This window comes from Lutjanus erythropterus, chromosome 15, assembly GCF_056507025.1.
Source record: "Lutjanus erythropterus isolate fLutEry1 chromosome 15, fLutEry1.hap2, whole genome shotgun sequence".
Classification (NCBI taxonomy): Eukaryota; Metazoa; Chordata; class Actinopteri; order Lutjaniformes; family Lutjanidae; genus Lutjanus; species Lutjanus erythropterus.
This window is the reverse complement of record NC_139331.1, coordinates 28,911,489-28,928,816: the sequence shown is the minus strand read 5'-3', so window position 1 is coordinate 28,928,816 and position 17,328 is coordinate 28,911,489. Positions and strand designations below refer to the sequence as shown.

At 39.4% G+C, this 17,328-nt stretch overlaps 1 protein-coding gene across 1 annotated transcript in view; it reads right to left on the bottom strand.

Moving 5' to 3' along the window:
* LOC146314594 (tyrosine-protein phosphatase non-receptor type 14-like) overlaps positions 1–8,601 on the bottom strand; it is a 65,780-nt gene extending 57,179 nt beyond the window's left edge. Inside the window, exon 1 of the mRNA XM_084738143.1 lies at positions 8,174–8,601. The gene's annotated coding sequence lies outside the window, so the exon portion shown is untranslated. The remainder of the gene's footprint in view (positions 1–8,173) is intronic.
* Positions 8,602–17,328: the final 8,727 nt, after the last annotated feature.

Below are 17,328 nucleotides of genomic sequence, written 5' to 3'. Positions count from 1 at the left end.
AAAAAAATAAGGAAGAAATAAACGGCCAAGCACACAGTCATCAACATCCAATCGACAAAACAGCCTGTTTATTTATTTTCATAGGGCAGAGAGAGGAGATCCGATCACAAGACGCATCTGGAGACGCATTATAATGCGCATTTACATGCTCAGAGCTGTCCACTTGTGATCAGCTCACCCAGGACGTCTGTTAACACGCCGAGGTTGTGCTCGTCTTGGGCTCCTGCAGCGTCCCTGCAGCCTACCCAAGCTTTGTCGAATCTGGGGATTTGGGGGGGGCCTGGTGAAACAACTCGCTGTTACTGTAATTTTGGAGAAACCTCTGGCACAAGAATTTCCTTTTAGATTCATAAGGTTCTATCATATATTTTAGAAAACAGAATATCAGCTGCAGACTTTGAAATTTTGGAGGATTAGCAAAAAGAGCAACAATAAATCATGCGTTTTTCCAGCTCCACATTATTAATAACTCATGTCTGGCAGCACATGCACCGCTACATATCATAAAACCAAAGGAACTGCAGGAAAATAGCAGAACGATGCGTTCATGGGCTGCAGCTCTGTGCCACGGTCGACAGTAATAGATAGGGAATGCCCAGTGTTTCAGGCTGGCATGGCCGTCCAAACACTGTCACTAGAACATGAAGACGGGGGAGGATCAAAGAGGGACGCAGCTTAACACTGGCCAGGGAGACTGATTTTTCCAAACCAACAATGACGTAGCGCTGCAGACTCATCCTGAGGCAGTGAAATCTGGGGCTTGATGGCATGGAGGCAGGGAGAGGTTGGAGATATGACTGAGAGAAAGAGTGCAGCGTGTGTGTGTGTGTGTGTGTGTGCCGGTGATTCCCAGCAGCCGAATGAGAAAATAAAGGCTTCAGATAAGCGAGGACATGGAGAAACAGGGTAGAAGGGGAAGAAGAGTTGTGACACCCGTGTTCTCAGGCTCTTATCATGTTGGTACAGTTGGTCGGGAGGAGAGGGGGGAGGGCGGGGTGAGGATGGAGGGAAGGAGCGCGTAAACACGGACGGTGAGGCCGATAGCGGCGGCTCTACACCTCCACAACAGAAACGTGGGACCATCAGTCGTCGGCCACCACGTCTGTTCCAGCCAAACCACGATGCTGTTCACATTTTCCATCAACCACCCCCCTCCTCCTCCTCCTCCTCCTCCTCCTCCTCCTGGGAACCACATCACACTCGCACAAATACAACTCCACACACACACACACACACACATGCTCAATCACCAGAAAGCCACTTTGTGTTTTCTCACAGCTGAACCCTACGGCACTAACAGGGACCTCAACACACAGCGCAGCAGCGAGTTTACAGGCCAATGAAAGCAGCAGCACTTTGGGGTTTGCTACTGCTCATATCCGCCTGTAGCTAACACACGTAACGGGCTGCGAGGAAAGGAAAATTCACACATTTTAAACTGGAGATCAAATGGAAAATGTCTCTATTAAAAGTGGGATAAATCACACACACGCTTCCGCACAAAGTACCAGAGATGGAACTTTCTATTCCTCACATTTTCAAAACAGGCTTGGTACTTTAGTTTAAATGCATTTCAGGGGAATTATTGATTACTTTGCAAAACAAGACAAGTATTTCTACTTCTACTTAAGTGAAGATTATATCTACATCTGCCACCTCTGCAAAGTACCCTAAAAATGTATACACAGGCCACATCGCAGGGAAAGTCACACGTTTCTAAACTTTTGGGCTGATCGGGGGGGACAGAGGATCTGACTGGCCGTGAGGTGGCAGGTGGAGGGGTGGGGGGGGCAGGTCCAGCAGTGACTGACAGCTCACCCATAGCACCTGGAAGGTGCCTAAGGTGGAGTGTGGGAGAGTTGGGCAGGTTGCAGCACGCCCTCGGCTCTGTTGTTGTCTGCCGGGCTGCCAGAGAGCAGCGCACTTACACAACTCACAAAAGCATCTCTGCAGGAATGAACACACTCACCACACAAACACAGGTTACTGCTAACATCCTGTATCTTACTATTTCATATTATCAGCATGACCTTCATATAAATATTTTACTTCTGCTTTCCTGAGCTCAGATGGGGCTGCGCCAAACGGCTGCTTTCATTATCAATTGATCTGAGGATTATTTTCACAATTAATCAAATCATTTTAGTCTATAAAGTATCAAAACAGTTCATCATCATTTTTGTCTGCAGGCTGAAGTGGATGACAGCTAAAATATTACAGTCATTAGGAATAATTAAGTTTAGAGAGGCAACTATTGACTATTTTCATTAGCAATTCATCCTCTGATTATTTTCTAATCAACAGATGAATCCTTTATACTAAATAATGTCAGAAAATAGTGAAACATGCCCATTACAACTCCTTGTTGTTGCTTGCTTTGTCCATGATTAGCTGTCAATTATTATTATTTTGATATTTGATCGATTGTTTTGAGTTATTTTTTTAAAATCAGTCAAGCTTCTTTGACTGAAGCTTATCAAATGTGAGTATTTTCTGGTTTCTTCACTCCTGCATGAAAGTAAACCGAACATTTAGGAGTAGTGGATAAAACAAGACATTTAAGGACGTCGCCTTGTGCTTTGGGAAACACTGATCAGGATTTTTCCACAATTTTCAAATATTTCTGACATTGAAAATGCAAATAATCCTTAGTTGCAGTCCTAGATTAATCATTTAGTATATGAAATGCCAGAATATGATGAAACATGCCCAATACAATTTCCTATAGCCCTTCAGATCATCAAGTTTTGTCGTCCAGCAGTGAAAAACCTAAACCTTTTCAACAATAAAACAAATCTCCTATCATGCAAAACCAGGGTATAGTATAAGAATGAAACATATACAAGTACATTACTGCAGTTTTATGAGAGGTTATAATAAGAAGCTCTCTTTTATCATCATCTTAAGCAGCCTTGTTTTGCATTTTGCAGGCATATTATTTCATCACAAATTTAATGACATTTTAAGAAACTGAAAGACATCCCACTGCAGCGCTGCACCTCTGCAGAATAACAAGAGAACCCACGAGATAGTCTGAAGGAATTCTCTTTGCCTTCAGTTTAACGAGTACCGTCTTCTCCCTCTTTCTCTTCCTGTGCTGCAGCGTCGAGCACTCGACCAAAATTACAGGTGTGTTTGCGCCACATAGCATTTAAATGGCCTTTAGACCGAAATGACCACCGGCTACACAAACAATGGACACTTTTCCTTTTACATGCAGGCTCACATTCTGCAGTAAACACCTATTATCATCGTACCAGGCTGACCTGAAACTAAACAGGCCGCTGAGACTTTAGCATTTCAGCAGCACCTAGGAACTTTACGTCTGGTTCCAAATACGACGGAACGATACAGAGGGGGCTGAAAATGGTACTGCATTCTGAGAAACAAAGGCGCTAACAAGAACTACAACGGGTTCTTTCATTTGTCCTCAGAAGAAACCCCTTTCTGGTTCCTTTTAGTTGCCACTTGGAATCCTTTCAGAGAGTTCTACCTAGAACCATCTGTGAGAGGTTCTAAATGAGAACCCTTCTATGATACAGTGGTTACACCCAGAGTCTTCTCTGGGAGTTCTAGCCAGAACCTTTCCTCCTTCCAAGGGTGCTTACAAGAACCCATCCAGGAGGTTCTACCACAAACCCTTTTAGTCCAATGGTTTTATCTACAAGCCGCCCAGGATGTTCTACCAAGAACCCTTTTAAATTCCAAGGGGTTTATCTACAAACCACCCAGGGCGTTCTACCAAGAACCCTTTTAAATTCCAAGGGGTTTTATCCACAAGCCGCCCAGGGTGTTCTACCTCTATCTAGAACCCACCCAGGGGGCTCTTCCGAGAACTCTTTACATTCCAGGAGTTTCATTTAGAAGGCAACCAGGAGGTTCTATTATCTACAAATCACCCAGGGGGTTCTGTCAAGAACCTTTTTGTACTCCAAGGGTTTTATCCAGAACCTACCCAAGGGGTTCTACCACCAAACCTTTCTATATAACAAGGGTTTTATCTATACCCAGGAGGTTCTACCAAGAACCTTTTTATGTTCCCATGGTTTTTCTGGATCCAACCCAGAGGGTTCTGCCAAGAACATCTTTTATATTCCAATTGTTTTATTTAGAGCTCAACTAGAGGGTTCTACCGAGAACTTTTTTATATTCCAAGGGTTTCATCTAGAAGTCACCAAGTGGGTTCTACCAAGATCACTGAAGAAGAAGAACTCCAAAAGGCATTCTTTGGATGAAAGTGTTCTTAACGGAATCCCTAGTGTTACAAAGAACTCTTGATAGACCGTTACCAACCATACCGGAAGCCAATAGTTCTGGTTCGAACCTCAGCCCTTCAGGAAGAACCCTTTTTGAGACCCTTATTTCTAAGAGCGTGCCTCTAAGGAAGTAATCAGGAACGTATACGGTGTTAGACATTTAACCACTCTGTATGGAGTCTGAACAGGCCTGACCGTACGGTGAGGAGAACCTTGGATGGAGGCTACAGCAGAACCTACAACTCTGAACTGACTTTTGGTCCTTTAAATTCTCCACCAGTGTTTTAAAAGTGCTGTGTACTCCCAAGCCACTTGCTCTGGCACCATATAATTTACACAGCATGCCTTTGAGCTTATAAAGACAGCCAGATGTGTGTGTGTGTGTGTGTGTGTACGGCCTACGCCTCCTGCAGCTATGCTATATTTGCCTTTACAGAACTCTCCCCTTTTTACAGTAATGGTAGTAGTCCAAGGTGCGTGTCCAAACACATCTTTTACACACTCTCACACAAACATGTACGCACAGTGTGCACACACAGCTCAACAACAACGTGATAATGTCATCATCGCCGGGGTTAAAGAGAAAACACACATACCGTCTCATCCAAGCTCATTTAAAGGGATGGTTTGGGGTGGTTTATGTTATTTTGCTAGTGTGTCAGTGTTACTGTGTGACTTAAAGTGAATTCAAACTAATCTTTTAAAACACTTAAGTCACACAATAACACCTGAAATGAATTTAAGTTTAGGTGGATGTTATATTTAGAATATTTTAACCACTTTAATTTGTCATAAGACAGCCTTTTCTGCAGGGAAACTACTGTTATATAAGCCAAATATCTCTCTCTCCAAACCAACCAAACCCCACTGGCAAAATTAGTCATTTTACGTCACAGAACACAGGAGCTGCTGGTCTACTGCTGCCTTGATCTGTTAGTCTGTTTGTGTTATTGTGTCACTTCAGTGAATCCCAACTAACCTTTTAAAACAATAACACAAACGAACTATGAGATGGAGGCAGCAGAAGACCAGCAACTTACATAGCATGCGTAGTAAAATTACTAATTTCATCCATGGAGTTTGGTTGGATTGGAGAGAGCAATATTTGGCTTACATAATAGTGTTTGCCCGTCAGAAGTATATAGGCATAATAACAACAATAATTATAATCATAATAATAGCCAAAAATTGCTCTTTCCTAACCTACCAAACTCCATAGGCAAAATCAGTCATTTTACCTTGCAGAGTACATGCGTTGGTCTTCTGCTGCTGCCTCGATCTGTTAGTTTGTTCATGTTATAGTGTGGCTTTGGTGTTTTCAATGGTCAGTTCGGATTCACCAGCATCACACAATAACACAAACTAAATAACCAATCAAAGCAGGCGTAGACCAGAGACGCCTATGTTCTGCAAAGTAAAATTAGCAATTTTGTCTATGGAGTTTGGTTGGTTTGGAGAGACAGATGTTTGGCTTATATAACAGCAGTTTCCCACCAGAAAAAATGCTGTCTGACTGTCAGCAGTTCACTGTGTAACTTCTGCGCTGGTACTCCTCTCTGCTTCTCCATAGTGGGGGCATGTCAACCGCCATCTACTGCAGATAATACATCCTCAAGCTACTTCAAATAATCCAAACTATCCCTTTAACCCGTTGTGTAAAACCGTAATGCATGTGCAGCTCTCACTGTTTCGTCTTGGATGACTCCATGAATTGTCCACACCTGTCACAGTCAACAAGCTTCTGTTACACAAACGTGTACTTATCTTAAATAATAATACACTCAGTCTTATGTCTGCAGCCGCGCTGGTGGTCAGATAATACATTTTGATTAGATGGAAGGATTTTAACCTTCCAACATTTGCACAGTAGATTACAGGGATATGCTACATTTTATTAAGCTGGAGAAGATGAGGTTTATTGTTTGTGACAAGTTTTGACATTGATAATGGAAACCTTTCCAGAGCTGCGTTGATGCATTGTAAAACCAAACACAAATTAATTAATTCTAGTACGAAGTGAAAACTTAAAACTTGTTTTAAAGTTCCAGTAACTTAAAAAGGTTGAGTGCCATATACATTTCTTTCTTTTGTGTTAATTAAACTCAGAATTTTGGATTAGTATGAACTTTACTGAACATGAAATAATAATATTTTATACTTATTCAGTTCTGTTAACTTATTACAATGAGAGGGATGAATTTACTGAAAATATTTGAGTTGGCTTAATCAATAATCTTAATTTAACTGTAACAGCTCCAAATACTTCAGCTCCAACTTTTGAGTATATGACCACAAAAAATCACCATAGATTTTGAGTACTGCTCACTTATTCAGGTTAACGGCGCGCTTTAGGCTCTGATGACTTTATGGCGGAGTAAAGTCTATCCTTTATATTGTATATATGTAACTAGGAACTTTGGGGCACTGAAAAAGATCCTTGAGATGCACTTGTGTTCACATTTTTCTGCTTTTCTCTTGTGCATGTTACTATGCCTGTTGGTGCCCTAGATAATAGGACGGACTGTTTTAGACCCCTAACAACCAGTTTATTTATTTAAGACTGCACAGTATGGCCAAAAAAAAATAATATTGCAATTATTTTGCCAGATATTGCATCACATTTTTTGCATCACAATTTTCATTTTCACTGGAAAAAAAATCTTAAAATCATGGTGATGTGACATTTGTTGGGGTCTGAACCAAACACGCACGTCTTCTTACATCTGGAGAACAAGATTTGTACACCAGGACATCTCTGCAGCACTACAGTACTTCATTATAAAGCTGTTTCACTGCACATTTTTCCTTTAGCAAAAAAAAGCAGCTTCTACAATTTGGATATTGCATGCCATAGTATGATTTTGATAGTATTTCAGCTATATATTTTTTTAACTTTGATTATTTTACACAATTTGAATATGCATGTATGTTTATTTATGTGTTTACTTTTTTCCTTTGCATAAGTTAAGTTGTGTACACTCTGACTTTTTACCACATCAATAAAAATGTGCCTACACAGTGAACTGTCGAAGCTGCATTAACAAACACTCAGAAAAATAAACAAGCTTCTGTTGATGCTGTCTGTTTTCAGTGCATTTCTCGGTGTAATGACAGAGAGAGACTTAGATTATCCAGGTGATGTAAACTCCTGCCTGCCATGTGCCAATTTGCCTCACAGAAAGATGCTCAAACTGAATCTTTAGGAGGGGGGTCCTGCAGAGCTGCAGAGACCTCCACAACGTCAATGTGGCCGAGCGTATTAATGTAAGTAAGTCAGACTTTACACATTTAACAAATATATACAGCATGTTCTCCTACTTTAATACTTCACTATGGTGCATTCTTGTATTTTTAGCCTATATTGTGTATTCTATAGATATATATCTTATAGATTTAGAGTGTTGCAAGGATTTATAATACTCAATATATCAATTCCAAACATGGGATCAATACAGTACAACTATCTGTCTATCAAAAGTTCAGTATAACTTTATTAACTCTGGACACTGTGCTCTGATTAGAGGTGTGACCACTGGTTTCCAGTTATCTGCAGGTAATTTGGTTCCCTGTGAAATCACAGTCAGCAGCAGTAGTCTACATGTTATCAAGTGTAGAGGAGGGTTATTTGGGGCTCTGTCTGTATTTTAATGTATGTTTATCTGCTGCTGGTGATGGTGGTGGTGGTGGTGGTGGAGGAGGACGGGGGTGGGGGGGGGGTGAAAATATTTGGGATCCCCTCCTGCCTGTCTGCCCTACGTGGCCGAGCCATTTGGCCTACTTTTGAACACTGCTGATGGAGACTTTAACAGAGTTTCCCTCTGCTTTGAGGGCGTCTAGACATTTTGGAAACAGTCAAGAGCAAAACCAGAAGTTTTTTTTCCCCCTTTTTTTTTTTTTTTTTTTGCAAGACAACTCACCCCTGATTCCTGCGCTACATGCCGTTTACAGCTCCCCGCTGGAGAAACTCTTCTTTACTCGACGGCGTTGAACGTCACGGCAAACAGATAATCCTCATCGGGTTTTTCCTTTGCTTTTAAATAAGTTTAAGTTCCCATGTGGAAAACAAAAATCTCGAGAGGCTCTTGAATCATATGAGCGCAACTTCTTTCAGAACAAAAAAAAAAAAAAAAAGTCGCAGAGGCTGTCGCAAAACGCTGCTTCAGCTTCCCAGGTTTTCTGTCTCTTTTCAGAGTTTTTCACGGAGGACAAAAATCATAAAAACGGTCGCAAAAAGTTGTCCAACTTGGCCGTGATTAACAACGACGTGGTTTCCTTCTCTAGCAGGGACTCTGGTATGTTTATAGTAGTGGTCCCTCTAGTCCAATGGAGGCGTTCAGGACAGGGGGAGAGAGGAGCAGATGCTGCGTTCATAGGCTGCACAAAATGTGAGAATCACGAATTATACGTTCGACCTCTCAAAGGAGGAGGTGTAAAGCAATGGTTTGGGACCCTCACAGAGGGTCGCAAGACACGTTTAGGGCAGTCATGAGGTGATGGGAAGGATAGTTAGGCAGGGGGTCAAAAAACATTATTTATGCTGCGTCAAATTGTGTAAGCTAATTTTGCAAACTTTTTCCTCTAATCTTTGCTTTTTCCTTATAAATTAAACAAGGGATATATAAATCCTGACCAATGCTGGATATTTGGGGCTGATGCCCACAATGATATAAGGGAGTAAAAAAAATCCTATCAATATATAAATATCAATATATTGTTCAATATTATATTAACAATGTAACATTAAACTTTATTGTCCGAAACAGCATTTCAGCACTAATACAGTAAAGCTTCACTGATATTTTTAATTATTACAAATAACTAAAAATAGAAAAACACAACTACAACAAAATATCTATATATTAAACTTGAATTAAGAAAATGGATCATACAATCCAAAAAAAAAAAAAAAAAAACTAATCTGAATTCTGTTCTGCCAACAAAAGCATATTGGAAAACATATACGTCAACACAGACAGCAGCTGTTAGCTTCAGTTAACACAAAAACTTGAAACAGGTGGAACCAGCCTTGCTCATAATTCCAGTTAAACCACAACTTTGTTATTTTTATACTTCAGCTTTTGTATGTATCACCTAAACAATATATAATGTGTCAGTTAGTGAGTTTTTACAGGTAGAGTTAAGTGGATTTTGTTTTCTTTGATGGAACCAGGCTAACGCTAGCTGTTGGCCCCTGCCTCAAGTCTTTGTGCTGAATTAACCTGCTGCTAGCTGTGATTTCATATTTAGCATATTAGGTATCAATATCCTGATCTAATGTTAATTCTTGGGGGTAAAGTAGTGGCATTGACAGGTTAGTTAGCTAAATGTATTTAGGTGCGGCTAACTAGCAATTGGTCAGTGTAACTAAGGTTAGCAGTTGGTCTGTTGGTACGTTCAAATGGGTTTGTGTTTACCATGTTTACAAGATGAGGCCATTTGAAACGTCCACTCATGTCATTTATATGACATCATGAACTGGAAGTTTTCTGTTAGCTCCCAGCTCACAACATCATGTTCACGACCTCTGCGTCGTAATTACAAGTTCAAGAGTTCTATTTGAACAGAACATACAATATGTCATTAACATTAGCAGTTGGTCTGTGTTTTTAACAGTAGCAGGTCAGTGTAGCTAACATTAATGGCTGATCTGTGTAGCTAACATCTGTGTAGCTAACGTTAGCAGTTGGTCTTTATGATTAAAATTACCTATTTTTGTCTGTATAGCATACATTAGCGGTTGGCCTGTTTAGCCAATGTAAGCAATTGGTGTGTGGTGCTAACCTTAGCGGTTGGTGTGTGTAGCTAACCTTACAAGTTGATCTGTGTAGTTAATGTTACGAATTTTAAGTTGAAATTCCACTCAGTGATGCATTTTTTTTTTCACTAGAGGCCACGATAATAAATTGACTAAGATTAGCAGGTTTCAACGAGAAGTAAAATTCATTAAGCGTTATAATGAGTGTGCGCTGTGCTTGGTCCTATAGCATTCTTTATTTTAAAATGTATTGTAAAGTTGTAATTCTGGTAATAATCCACATTTTCACTAGATGTACCCCTAATCAGATTACTTCTTTTCTGTGTACGTTTTTATCCAAATTATATAATCCTGTCATATGTAATCCTTTATGCCTCAAGACTGATTACACACCAGCAAAACATAGCTACTTGCTACTTACTGGTGAAAAGAACTTATGTAAAATGTGTATCCTTGTTGTTTCTCTCGACTGAGATATTTTAAAAGTTTGGTTTGAGTTGCTCAGATGTCGGAGCCGTGGCGGGGACCGTGAAGGCAGCAGCGGGGCCAGATGCCTCTGCAGCGCCGTCCCCTCTGCTCTGACATCAGACCGGAGGAATCTGAGGAATGCTGGGCTCCTGGGAGAAGTCCTCCTCGTTTAATGGTTTTCCAGGGGCCACAGAGGTGACTAAACGTCGAACAAAGGAGGTCCCCTCACATATTTATGTCCCCCCTCTTTGCCTTTTGGCCCGGGATGAGTTAGAGCCTCTGAGGGGCAGTTTATTTGCATAAGCTACATTTTTACAACATGTTGGCTTTTGGCTATGTGTTGGCAAGTTTAGGCATTATTTCAAACAATATATAGAACATTTTGGTATATGAGCTTATATATGAGCTCTTCCCAAGAAAAACACTTTATCAATGGATGTATTTATTATTTAAAAATAAAAATAAAAAAGAAAGAAAAAGAAAAAGTGATATAGCTTTATATGTTAACATTGTGAAATACATAAGGATAGTATGTAAGGCAAGGCAAATTAATTTATACTGCACATTTCATACTGAAAAGCAACTCAAAGTGCTTTACAGAGTAACACTGACAAAAGCACAAAAAAATGATAACATAATAAAAGCAAGTCAGCTGAAGTACACAGAATACAATAAATAAATGAATAAAAACAAAAAGCAACAAGATAATAGAACTGCCTGGATTAGTTTATTGACTGATTTATTGTCAACTAATAAATTAATTTCCAGCTAATCTAATTAATTATCTTGAGACATTTTTTAAAAGAAAAAGAAAATCAAAAGTCTCTGATTTCATTTTCTTTTTCTTTTTCTTTTTTTTTTTTTCTATGACAGTAAACTGAAAGTCTTTGGGATGTGGACAAAACAAGACATCTAAGGACGTCACTTTGGTCTCTGGGAAGCACCGATCAATATTTTTCACATTTTTCTGTTATTTTATGGATCCAAAAAACAAATCGATTAATCACAAAAAATGATCAGCAGAGTCATTAATATTGTAGACAACTGTTAGTTACAGCCTTACAAGCTAAAATAGATTTGATTTAAAATAAAAATAATTAAAAGCAGCAGTAAACAGGTAGATCTTTAGATCGGATTTGAAAGTGGTCAGCATATTTTACATGCTGAGTCACATCTATAATTTCCTACTTCAGCCCCAGTAAATGTGCATATAATGACAGGTTCTGATTTGTATTTTAACATTTATTATTATCCCCACCCTGCATAAGTCTGAAGGAGAACATGTGATCAGATTTATTCAAACTCAGCAGAAATTACCACTTGGAATCAAAGATGAACCTGCTAGAGTTTGCTGGTAAAAGGTCAAAGGTCAAGGTCATTGTAGCCTCAAGTCTGTCCCGGTTTCGTGAAGGCGATATCTCAGGAAGGCTCGGAGGGAATTTCTTCAAACTTTGTATAAGCGCTGACTTGGTCTCAAGGAAGAGCTGACCAGATTTTGGTGGTCAAAAGTCGAGATCACAGTGACCTCACTAAACACATTTTTGGCCTTAACTCAAGATTTCACACACTAATTATGACAGAATCACACACAAATATCTAACAGGATAAAATGATGAAGTGATGACAGTTTACATCCAAAAGGTCAAAGGTCAACTTCACTGTGACATCATAATGTTCAGCTCTCTGTTTATTCAATTTCTTCAAAGTTACAGGTCTATAATAGTAGCATTATCCATCAGAGTCTTCAACACACACATCATATGACTCTGGGCAGATATGGAAGCAACTGTAACTTGGCACGTTTTTAATTTGCCACTAGGGGCTGCAAATAATCAACAACTGCTTCAGTTAGAAATCTTTTTTTTAGCTCAGGACAACGTATGTGGAGCTCATGTTAATACTGGTGGAATTCTGCAAATCTCTGCTGGTTGCACCTGGCAGTTTTGTTAGCATTGCAGCAGGTGCTTCATCATCTGTTGCCTGGTATATACCCTTCTACTTTGTTAGATTTTCTATACATAGTATCTCCAATGATCCTTTTAAAGCCTACTCCACATTGCAAAGAAATTTTTTTTTCTTTCTTTTTTTTCCTTTTCTCTTTTTTGCTAGTTACAGTTGAACTTAAGTTTTGAATCAGACAACTGTCCTTAAAAAGCCCATCATGTATGAGCACGATGTCGACTTCTCATCAGTGTAAGTAATAGACCACTAGAGCATTGACTCCCAACCTGGCAACCCTCACTGAGGGCCCCAAAAGTAACAGGGGATCCACAAAGCTTTGCCTGCACTGAGGTTGTCAAAATTAGATTTGCATGTTAACTAAAATCACAGTTCCTACATACTGTCATAGATATGTATTTGTCCTCAGTCAACAAATAACAAATAACAAATCTTTTCTTGTTAGAATTTGAAGTTTTATTAGTTTTACAAGTAATAATTATAACAGAAACAGGAGAAACAAAATATAATAAAATAACATAAAATAAATAAAAAACAGACAGGTAACCAAGCAGACATTGATATAATAATGGTCATTTTGTTAGAATAACTTGGTGGGTGTTAGTGCATGACAACAATGGCATAATACTGTATTAAGCCTTCATTTTCTAGTCAGGGTCTCATATATATCCATTAAAGCTGTCCACCGGGGCCGATGAATGAGTAAAACACAGAAGTTTTGTTACCTGAATCCACCCGAACTGTGACACTCACCTGAAATGCTTCTCAACAAGCTTTATTTTGAAAGTCTAACCAGACATTACATGTGTGTTACTGCTAACTTGATCATGGAACGAGAATGTGTTTACTCGTCAAGCCTCAGCGAGGCAAAACGTGACACAGTCACAGTTGACCATTACACGCTTTGGCACATATTGCATATTCCCAAAAGGTGACTTTGTCCCAGCAGAAGTATTATTGTTTATACGTGGTTGTATAACATCTATTCCCCTTCGTGTCTATCTTTATGTTCCACCGTGTTACCTTAAACCACCTCAAACAAGTCCAGTCATTTAATCTGCTGCCTCTGCTGCAGCACACCGTCACCCACTTGCTGTCATGCTGCTGTGAGCTTTTGTGAGACGAGTCCACAGTGATCTCATTATACCTTTTCAAAGCAAACTCTATAAATACCACAGCAAATGATTAATCCTGGTGATCTGCGCGGATGTTACAGGAACATTTAATGGCGCCACAGGAGAGTAAGAAATGCAGGAAATACGGTTACCATCCAGAGCTCTGCAAGTTCATTAAACAGCTTTAAATTGATCTGTTTGGGACGAGTGCTGGGCTCAATAAGAGATCAGATAAAAGGATGTACATACTGTATATGTAGCTGTGATCGCACTGGTTTATATCTCTATTTGTTTCTAATTTATTGTGGATTATTAGATTATACTTGTTATGAGCAGCTGAACTCTCAGCAGAATGAAGACAGACCTGCCTTATTTGTGACCAAATTGCAGCCTCTTGTGGCTAAAATGCAACTTACATCGGCTGCAATTATTATTTTTAAGAGGCACTTTTAACACCTATCTACAAAAGGGAAAAGCAACAACAACTTTCAGGCACTTGATCACCTTTATTTTTAAATGCAGACTTACTAAAATGGAAACACACATTGAGTTGATTTGGAAATACCTTCTTCAGTGTGCAGAGCTGCAGTATTTATATCACTGTAATCTCCTGTGATCTGATGACGTGGGACATTTCTTTCCTAGAGAAAACAGTTCTTGCAAGAATTTAATGAAAATCACTGGGATGGTTAGCACGTCTCTTTAGTATTTTGCTGACAGAGAGGCATATGAAGGAGGCGGTCCCTCTCTTTAAAGGAAACTTCCACTCTAAATGTAACAATACAGTAAAACAAATAATGTGTTAATGTAAATTATCTGCTTACTCAAGTTTACCTGCCTCATCCAAGTGTCTTTATTTATCATATATACAGTCCACTATTACTGCTAACAAGAGTCATAAAGGGTTCTTTGGCTTGTCCACATAGCACAACCCTTTTGGTTCCATGTGCAACCCTTTCAGAGAGTTCTACTTCGAACCCAGCATACCTAGAACCATATGTGAAAGTTACAGAGAACCTTTCTATGGTGTACTGGCTCCATCCAGAACCCTGCCTTGGTGCTCTATCCAGAACCTTTCCATCTTCTAAGGGCGCTAACAAGAATTCACTCTGGCGAATCTACAGAGAATTTATACTCTGAGGGTTTAATCTAGAACCCACCAAGGGGGTTCTATCAAGAACCTTCTTGTTTTCCGAGGGTTTTATCGAGAACACACTCGGGGTTCTACCGAGCCCCCTTTTATATTGTATGGTGCAATGTACCTTTGATGAAAGAGTTCTTCACTGAATCAACAAGCCTTGAAGAACCCTTTCCTCCAAAAAGAGAACACCAAGTCTCACAACTCCTGACAAATCCTTTCTTCAAAAAAGGGTTCTTCAGAAGCAAATGGTTCTGGATAGAACCTCAGCCCTTCCAGAGGAACCCTTTTAGAGCCCTTATTTCTAAGAGTATAGATAAAGGACTTTATATAATCATATTTATCTTGTTTAATTATGTTGTTTAATTCATCTCGTTTTATCTTGTTCTCTGCCTACAGTGACAAATAGTGTTCTAGCATTTCTGGTCACAGTTCCTGTTTTGTGGTGTTGTCTTTATAAATTATTGATTAAGTTTGTTATTCTCGTCGATGCAGAGCCCAGACCTGTTTTTTGAGCGTGTTAGGCTACACAATGTTGTACAAAACAGTGCTCAAGGTGCAAATTTCAGGCTGATTCCCTTAGTTTTGTGTATTTCCTAAGCCAGCTACCTAACAAACTCCAAAGCAACTATGCTATTCAATGTATTTAAAGTGTCTGTCTATGCTTAAACTTTATATCTTTATTTTTGTCTCTCTTGAAAAAGAGGTCCCAGTCTCAAAGAGATGAGACTAGCTCTTTAATTAAAGGATTAAAGAAATAAAAAGGTAAGTAACTGCATACAAGCTTTAGCTTCAGAGTAGAAGAGTTTTTAATGGGAGAATAAAAAAAATAAAAGAATAGGTGAGCCAGGATAAAGACAAATGAACATAATAAAAACGGATAAAGTACAAGCCCAGCAAATAGCCTTAAATAAACAGATGATACATAACTGTAGGAGTATCTAAGTGTTTTTTAGAAAAAAGACGGTGCAGGGTGTGTCTCAGCTATCAACTTCAACAGTATGTCTTCTATTTTCTATTTTAGGAACTTTGGAAAAGAGCAGATGACTGTGCTTCCTGAGATGTCCTGTGGGAGATGCTGTGGGAGTGTAAAACACTGCCATTGTTGTTCTGAGACTTTCTGTCCTTTTACACCCGGTGTGAGTTACGTTCTGATTCACTGACATTAAGGTGGGCTTCAGACGTACAATAGGGAACAAGTGGCCCTTCCTTACGTATGTGTCTACATTTCAAGTGGGAATTAAGAAGAAATGGTCCCATAAAGGCATAAGAGCATAAAAGCAAAATATCTGCTTGTGACGTGTAGTGGAAGTGCAGAACAGAAGTCCATCTATCAGCCTCGCTGTGTTCCTCATGGTTATTGTGCACTCTGTTATTTTCCAGCTCCAGCTATTGCACCCTGTGGAAGTCTCTGATTTTGTCTTTCTGGGTTCTTTAAGTTTTGGAGTTGTGTTTTTGTTCTGATAAACTTTTTCTGAGTAATTTAACTCTGTCGGCACCATCAGTGTAAAGTCAGTAAGAAGCTAGATAACTTAAGTTTTTACAGAATAAAATTATCTAACTATAACTATGAAGGAATCTCTGCCCTGTCTGTAGGGATTTTACCATCTACTGTGCACATAAGGGACAAGACCAACACTGTATGCCTGTGACCTTTGACCTTTCAGCGGGCACTGCTTCACAACTCCACATGTCTGTATAAAGGATATTGCTAAATGTGCTCAGGAGCACCTTGGAAATCTGTTTTTGTTAAGCAGAGTTCAAGGCTGCATCTACAAATTCAAGTTAAAGTCTTTATAAAGGTTGAATATGGTTGCTGAAAACACAATGTACACTGTAGTATATCATTCTTCACTTTAAAATGAATTTGCTAAAAATACCCTGCAACTGTTTCTTTTGTATCCCAGTTACATAAACCTGTCCGTTACTCCCCAAGCCTGGATGTCAATGGATGAGCAGTTCTTGATAATGCTGCTATCAGAACTTCCACGCTGAGCAGTGGCCGCTGCCCTTGTATCTAAAAAGCTGTAAGTCTAAGCTTGATAAAGAAGACAGCTAAACTTTAAAATACTGCGTGATAAATAATAATTACAACCAAAAATTATGCAACAATAACACATTGGCAAAGTTCCCATTACACGTTGACGCGAAAGATTCGTCTCGTTGCCCTATATTTTTTGTTTTTCATAAATTTTAACTGAATGTGGAACATTGTGTGATAACTCGTCTAAAAGGAACAAGAGGAGCTGTTGTTTGTGTGGTGGTCAGGGAAGTGAACAGGGAGTACATGTCTGTGTCCTTGCGTATTTATTTATTGATCTGCAACATCAAAACTTTGGCTTCTGACTTGCACAGTTATTACGCATCCTGTTCTCTTAAGGTCCTTTCACACATTTGTTTGATTAAAGGAGACAGGAATCTTTGTGGTCCGGTTTGGTATTTGGTTAAAAAATGTTGAGGTTGAGCTTCACATTTAAAAAAAAACAGTCCCTGGTTGTCTTAATCTCCAGTGTGGCAGTCAGGGGTGCAGCAGGACAAGGACTCAGTGAAAAAGGAATTCAGACTGTTGTCTTGAATTTAAGTTTTTCTATCAGATACATTGCAGGGCATGTACAGACCGCAAAGATTTGCAAGAGT